This window comes from Gracilinanus agilis, chromosome 2 (genome assembly GCF_016433145.1).
Source record: "Gracilinanus agilis isolate LMUSP501 chromosome 2, AgileGrace, whole genome shotgun sequence".
In the NCBI taxonomy this organism is placed as follows: domain Eukaryota; kingdom Metazoa; phylum Chordata; class Mammalia; order Didelphimorphia; family Didelphidae; genus Gracilinanus; species Gracilinanus agilis.
In genome coordinates, this window is record NC_058131.1 from 621,460,975 (window position 1) to 621,469,443 (window position 8,469).

The window sequence follows — 8,469 nt, forward strand, 5'->3', positions numbered from 1 at the left end:
TCCCCGGCTAAGCCTGCCCAAGCTTCAAATTGCCAGTATTGAGGCCAGAGCAGCTGGGTGGGGAGGCACCGGGCTCTGGGAAGAGAGCTGGTTTTATGGTAGTTATGTCAACACTGGATTTACCATTTCAGTTCACACTGTACCCATGGAAACCACACCTCTGATTAATGGCCCAGTAGAGGGTGAGGGGAATCTCTTTCCTTTTCTGGAGGGGCTCTTTCCCCCCACAAGGGTCTTGAAGGAGCAAGGAGGCTGGTTTGTGTGGGAGGGAATTTCACCTTCTTCAGAAACGAGACCTTGACACAAATTGATACTGCTGGCTGAGCCATTAATAATTAAGCCCGCCATGCTCCCGGTTCTTCAATGCCCAGTCTTGGAGCCAGTCCAGCAGGGAAAAAAAGGAGGAGCTCCCTTCAGCGTTACCCCAGTGTCCCACCTCCATGACTCCAGGGCACGGTCCTAGAAGAACAGAATGGCCCCTTCCTTGCCTGGTCAACTCCCACCTGGTCCATCTTCCTTTGGGAGACCTTTTCTGACCATTTCAAGACACTGTGACATTTCCTTCTTCTGAGCCCCTGTCGGAGCAACGTGGCAATGCTCAGGTGGTGTTGCTTTAGAGACTCAGAGCTTGAAGGAACCTCCGATGTCATCCAGTCTAGCCAACCTATGGATGCTGTCTGGAACATTCCCAACAGTGGCCGTCCGGCCTCTTCTGGATCCTGCCTCGCTGCCTGATGCAGTCGCCCATTCAAGGGGCACCTCAAAGTGAACTTTCCATGTTTGTCCTTTTGCTCTCATAATCATAGCTTACACATAGGTAACACTTGGAAGTTACAGAATTCTTCCATATGTATTTCTTAATTGCTTCTCTAGTCTGTGGCCCAAGTACAGCAAATATTATGTATTGTGAGTGAGACAAGCCAATGGAACATTCACAACCCCATCACCCCGGCACAGGGACCAAGTAAACAAGCAGGAGCTGCTTCAGATTTATCTTTATTTAGGTTTTTAAGTTTTCCTTGTTATTATGATGACATTTCCAAACATGAGCATTTCCCTATACAAAGAGGGTGAGAAAAAGAACACTGGACATAGGCGTATGTTGAGATTGGGGTTTGGGGTTTGTTTGTTTTTTAATATATTTCAAATTTAAATTGAGATTTCAAAGCTGTCCTGTACATCTCTGTTTCCTTCTGGACTCCCTTTTGCTCTCTTTTGTCTATTTTTGAAATGATTCATTGATGCCTTTTATTTCTCTTTCCCCCTTTTTAAAGGGTCACTGACTATCACTTTTCCATAATGATTCCCATCCCCAAAAATGTAGTCCTCCATGGTTGAACACTCCTTCAGTGAGATGTCAGAGCACGAGTCCATCTCCATGGCAGCAGAGCCCATGTTCCATGGGTTCATTCCCTTTTTATTCCTTTATTATCCCTACTTTACAGGTGAGGAAGTTGAAGCTCAGCAAAGCAATGTGGGTGGGCTCCACATAGGTTCAAAGACTTGGACCTGAAAGAGACCTTAGAGGTCATTGAGTCCAACCCCCCTCGTTTTATGGATGAGAAAACTGAGGCGCGAGAGGTAGTGAGTCGTCTAGAGTTATAGGATTTGGGATTTTTATGAGTATTCTCTTACAACAATGAACACAATATGGAAGTATTTTTTGCATGATAATACATGTATAACCCAGATCAAATTGCTTACCATCTCTGAGAGGGAGAAGGGAAGGAAGAGAGGGAGACAATTTGAATCTTATCATTTTGGAAAACGTGTTGAAAATTGTTATTAAATGTAATTGGGAAAATAAAATATCTGAATTAAAAAAAAAAGACTAGAACAGTCGAAGTAGGTTTCTAATTGCAAACAATCAAGCACCATGGGCCGTCTGTGTTAGTCATGAAGGCAGTGACCACCCTGGGGTTGGTGGGAATGCAAATATCTTATCTATAGAGTTGGCTGCTCAGGGCCACTGGGAATATGGTTGCTCTTCTTTTTTCTTATATTATTCCATATTTCCTCGGTATCTTATCATCTGGGTCCCCTGAGCTTTCTCACCCTTCAGTCACTCGTCCTACTTAGGATCTCCCTAAGGAACTTAGAGTTAGTCCCAGAATTAGCTTTAAGAATTATTTCAGGGGGCAGCTGGGTAGCTCAGTGGAGTGAGAGTCAGGCCTAGAGACGGGAGGTCCTAGGTTCAAATCCAGCCTCAAACACTTCCCAGCTGTGTGACCCTGGGCAAGTCACTTGACCCCCATTGCCCATCCTTACCACTCTTCCACCAAGAAGCCAATACACAGAAGCTAAGGGTTTAAAAAAAAAAGAATTATTTCGGGGTTCTATAAACTGCCTCATGTTCTTCAGCAACAGCTCCAGAAGCCCAAGTGGTGATTGGTAAATGGTGAATCTGGTAAGCCTCTGTTTCTGATTTCAGAGCCTCTAGTGACCATCTGTCTCTCTTTTTCAGTTTCCACAACACACGCTACTGATTTCTACCTCTTACAGCTCTATACTAGTATGTCTTCCTTTTCTGCATCCCGCTTAGCATTCCTTCTCATCCTCTGAGGAGCCTAGTTCCAGCTTCTCCGTTTTTCATGAAGTCTTATTGGACCGTCATAACCCACAAAGCCCTCTCATTCCTTTTAACTGATACCATTTACTCTCCGTACCACAATGTGGCACTTTTATGCCTGATATAGTCAATAAGCTGTTTTACGTGTCTGTGCCTAAACTCCTTGACTAAACAGTGAGCTCCTAGAAGGCAGGGATCATGCTTTGCACTTATTATTTAAATTCTTCTAGAATAGTCATAGGCTGACAGCAGACACCTGGTAAATAATGTTCATTCATTCAACAAAGAAGTACATATTATTTACAAGATGCTGCTGATCATTGGGAAATTTAGCTATGATCTCATGGAGGCCATTGTCGTCTGATATCGAGTATGCAGAACACATAAAAGCAACGGGATGAATATATCCATGTAGAATGTCTTTTTCACAAATGAAATGCCAGGTGTGATGGCTCATGCTTGTAATCCCTGCTGCTGAGGAGGCTAAGACTAGTGGATTACTTGAATTTAGGAGTTCTGAGCTACAATAGGGCTAAAGCCGATCAGGTGTTCATACTAAGTCTGGCACTAATGTGGGCCCCTAGGAGAGGGGAACCACCAGGCTGTCTAAGAATGGGAAGAACAGACCCATGTTGGAAACCAAGAAGTGTGCAGATAAGCACTGGGATTAAGCCTATAAAGTGATACTTGCATTTCTAGACTGAGTGAAATAGAGAGATTCAGTATTAAGAAAGAAAGAAAGAAAGGAAGGAAGGAAGAAAAAGTGAGTGAGGGAGAGAGAGAAAGAGGGAAGAAGGGAGGNAAAAAGGAAGGAAAAATTCCATTTTTACTCACATGAGACAATGAGATGTACTTGAAAGAGTACTGGCCTAGAGGACAGCTGGGTGGCTCAGTAGATTGAGAGCCAGACCTAGAGACAGGAGGTCCTGGGTTCCAATTTGGCCTCCAACAATTCCTAGCTGTGTGATCTGGGCAAATCACTTAACCCTTATTGTGTTAAAAAAAAAAAAAGAATACTATCAGAAGATCTAGTTTTGGATCGTATATTAATAAACTGTGTGACTTTAGCCCAGTCACTTTCCCTCTCTCTCTGGAATCTGTTTCCTCATCTGTAAAGTAAGGAGGTAGATCTAATAATTCCAAGTTATAGAGAACTTTTAGAGTTTACAGAGTATTTCTCTCACAATAATCATGTGAGGCAGGGAATAGGAATATTATTATCCTCATTTTATAGATGAGGAAATTGAAGTTCCAAGAACTAGCATCATTTTCCCCCTGCCCCATAGCTGGTAAATGGCTGAATCTGCATTTAAACATCACTCTTCTGACTCCAAGGCTCAAGCAGCATATTCTTTCTAAAATATTGCTCCTTGACTAGATAATTTCTAACATGTCTTCCAATTCTAACATTCTAGGATTCTAGGAAGTATCCCTCACAATGCCTAGTTTGGTGTAAGGAAATGATTTCCATTCATTGGCTGACAGCCCATGCTAACTATGATGCCACCTTGGTGATGTGAGTACAACAAATTCTGGCTGACAATAAACCTCATATAACAGATACTTTCCAAACTGTCTGCTTTGCAGTAAGCCTAGTTAATAAGTATGATGACCTTATAAGTAAGGTGGAGCTGTGTAATCTTCCTCTTAATATAATTTGACATGTTTTCCCCCACCCACCACCCCTTCTTCTGAACCTTCTGGAGACATCAGGAGCTTTCATTTTCTTTTTTTTTTTTTTCTTTCTTTGCCCAATGAGACAGGGACAATGAATTCTAGAAAAATCAGAGCTAAAAAGGCCCTCACAGCCCAATTTATCCACCCCCTCCCCAATAAACTGAGCCTCTCTTAAAAGTAAGATGGCCCACCCAGGTCACAGAATGAGCTATCAGCTCAGGACTTTTTCATTTCTGCCAAATGTCAGTTCCAGGGTGAGGAAGTATTGTAAAATGAGAAGACTACCCTTAGCTCAAATCAGACATTTCAAATCAGGCATGGGAGAGAGTAAAATGGGGAGGGGAAAAAGGTGTCTATAAAGAGAAAAAACAGCAATGAACATTCTTTAAATACCTACTATCTTTAAAATACTGTGTTAACCTTATGAAGTATTTATGGGGGTAGCAAGAGTAAGGTATAAGAAGCATTTGGAGAGGTGTCTTTTGGGGGCAGAAGGTTAGGGGATTTCAACTCTATAGAGATATTTTATTTTTTATCAATTACATGTAATAACGAATTTCCACATGTATTCCAAAGTTATATGATCCAAATTGTCTCCCTCCCTCCTCCTTCTGGTAGCTGGTAAGCAATTCAATCTGGGTTATACATGTATTATCATGCAAAAAATTTCCATATTGTTCATTTTTGTAAGAGAATAATCAGATAAAACCAAGACCCCCAAATAAAAACCCAAATAAACTAAAGTAAAAAAACATATGCATTGATATGCATTCTGACTCCCAATAGTTCTTTCTCTAGAGGTGGATAGCTTTGTCATAAGACCCTCAGAATTGTCTTGGCTCATTGTACTGCTGAGAGTAGCTAAGTCTATCATAGTTGATCATTCCACAGTATTGCTGTTACTGTATATAAAGTTCTCCTGGTTCTGCTTATTTCACTTTAAGTCTTTCCAGCTCTTTCTAAAATCATCCTGTTCAACATTTCTTACAGCACAATAGTATTCCATCACCGACATATACCATAATTTTTTCAGCCATTCTCCAATCGATGGACATCCCTTCAACTTCCATTTTTTTGCCACCGCAAAAAGACCTGCTATAAATATTTTTGGGCAAGTAGGTTCTCTTTTTAAAAAAATCTCTTTGGGATACAGAGCCAATAGTGACTTTACTGGATCAAATAGTATTTGTAGCCCTCTGGGCATAGTCCTATCACTTAATTTCTGGAAACCCCAATTTTGCCTTTGTCCCTTGGGAATTGGAAGTCCCAAACCAACTTTGTCTTAGACTTAGTTCAGTCACCAAGATCACCAAGGGATCACCAAGAGTTCATTAAGTGTTCTGAATAGGAGTAATAAAAATTCTCAAATCCTCAATCACCCTTTTTGTCTTAAAAGTTTCCCCCATTACATCAGAGATCCATTCCCAAGAAGACCAACGCCAGTGCCGGAACCATACTTTTTGTATCCATTGTAGTAGATCACTCCCAGATACCCCAGCCTCTGGCTATAGCTTCTGTCCCAAGCCTGCTTGCAACCCCTCAGTGTATGTTTGCTGTGATTAATCCCCCAAAGGTATATAAGTCCCAAGTTCCATTATTCTTTGGAGTATCGTCTTTGGTGGTGCATTCTCTCAGAGATACTGTTCCCAGAGTCCCAGAGCCCTTGGCTCTGTGTGGCGGAATATTGAACACTGTCTCATCCTGATTAAAGAATTGGTTTTACTGACTACTTTAGTGGTTCTGTGTTTTTCCAAGTTGACAGTTCCAAATTGCCCTCCAGAATGTTTGGATCAGTTCACAACCCCACCACCGGCAACGCAATAGTGTTCCAATTTTGCCACATGCAGGTGACAAGATTTCAGACTAGGTAGAAGAAAGAAGTAGATATTGGGTTGGGCAGTAGGGGACGTGGGGATATCTGATGGGGGTGACGAGATGTGGGAAAGATAAGATCTGGGGTAGCTTTACAACTGTTCATTTGCAGGCATCAGTGCTGTTGACCTTTCTGAGATGTCTGAGGATTCTCTACCCCCATGATTTCTAAAGTCCTTGTTTCTGGTCCAGACAACTTGTGGTAAAATGGAAAGAGAACTGGATCTTTGAGGCAGAAAACATGAGTTTAAATCTCACTTCTGCCATTTTACCAACCGTGTGGTCTTGGATAAGACATTTCTTATTTGGGGGTATCAGGTTATTCGGCATGTTTTCCCCTAGCACTCAATCCTATGATCCTGTCACTTTATTACTCTTTTCCACTCTGGGCCCAGGTCATCATTTCCTGTACTCTGTCCAAGAAAAGCATGACTCTTTCATATTAAAACTAATTCTTTAGGGCCTCTTTTCTCTTGTGGTTTGGAATGAAAGACAAACCACAAAACAATTCCTTCACCATCAGTTATCTAGTGATTGGCAAATAGTGAACACTGGTATGGGAAAAAGGAAGAGTGTATGGCTCCATTAACTCCATGCTATTCTGGGACTGTTGGGAAATAACTGAATCCTCACATGCATGCTTCTCAGGATGCCGATAAGCCACAAGTCTGCATTTCCTTCTTTGAAAAGGGGCTAATCAGGAGAGTAAGAGTCTTTGGAATATAGAAAGTCTAAAAGCAAATGGTTTTATTGTGAGACAGAGTAAGCAAGAATGAACACACTCAGCAGTCAAAACGGATTCAACTGAAGAAGGATTTAAGTGTTTCTATGTGCAAGGCATTGTTCTAGGCTTGGGGAATTGGGATTGGGAAGGGAGTGACAAGACAAAAGAACACAAAAACAATTCTTGTCCTCTAGGGGCTTACCTTGTACTTAAAGGATTCATAATATGAAGCAAGAGAAGGGAAAGAAAGAGCACACTGAGTTTAGCCTGGAAAAAAGATAAGGATTGGCATCTCGGTGACACATTGGATAGAGCACCAGGCCTGAAGTTGAGAGGACCTCAGATACTTCCTAGCTGTGTGACCCTGGGCAAGTCACAACCCCATTTGCCTAGCTCTTGCCCTTCTGCCTTAGAGATGTTACTAAAGTAGAAAGTAAACATTAAAAAAATAAAGATAAGGATTCTGCAAGAATGAGGTTCATTTGTAGTGAATTCTTTTGTAAATTCATGGATGTCATACACTGGAGTGATGCTCTCAATAATTTATTAGTGGATAATCTGTTTAACTCTAAAGCCTTATATTGTACTATGCCACAGTGGATTTTTTTTTGTCCAGACCTGTGATTTTATTGATGTAGGGAGATTACCAATGAGGAAACTTCTATCATTGTAGATCAGAAAGCAATGCACAATTTAGAGTCTAAAAGAACTTTTACCAAGAGGCTAAGAGATTTATTCTAGGTCACACAGCTAATAGATATCAAAACTGGGACTTGAATCCTGGACTTCCTAACTGAGATCAAGGTGGGTTCTAAAACTGCTGGGATGTCCTGTTTCTCATGCTGCAGTTGAGAAGAGCTTTGACGTAGTCTCACTGGAGGCTCAGATCAACTTCATGACACGTGTAGCCAAAATGGCCTATTGAAAGTTAGTTCTTAATAGTTTGGGGGCTTTCAGTGGATTAGCTGTTCATTGTGTCATATTGGGTCATGGGAACCAGCAGGGTAGAACTGCTTAGGAAGGATTACAAGCCTGGGAGTTGAGCCCAGCATCAAGAGGGCAGGCAGTTATCAACAGGCCCAATAGACAGAAACTTGAGTTCCAATCCAACAAGCAGGGATGGAATGTATCAGATATTTGCTAAGGTACAATACTGTAAAAAATAAAATCCAGGGAATATAGCTAAAGCAGAAAATGTCACACGGGTTCCAGAGATCTATATGGATAGCTCTAGAGTCTAAAGTATAGATATGGTAAGATCTAAAACTTTGTTCATGAATCAACTCATTTACTCTTTCTTTCCTTCCTCTCTCTCTCTCTCTCTCTCCCTCTCTCTCTCTCTCTCTCCCTCTCTCCCTCTCTCTCTCTCTCTCTCTCTCTCTCTCTCTCTCTCTCTCTCTAACACCATGTTTAGGCCCCTCCCCTTACAATACCTTTTATTGACTCTACCATATTTTCAGCCACATGCTCTTTGGCTTCTCTATAGCACTTGACACTGTCTATCACCCTGCTCCTCCCATTTTGTAAAGCTTTTTTTTTTTAAACATTGGTTTTATCCCTACCTGTCTAACCATTCCTTCTCAGTCTCCTTTCCCTGATCATCATCCATGTTCTACTTCTGAATTAT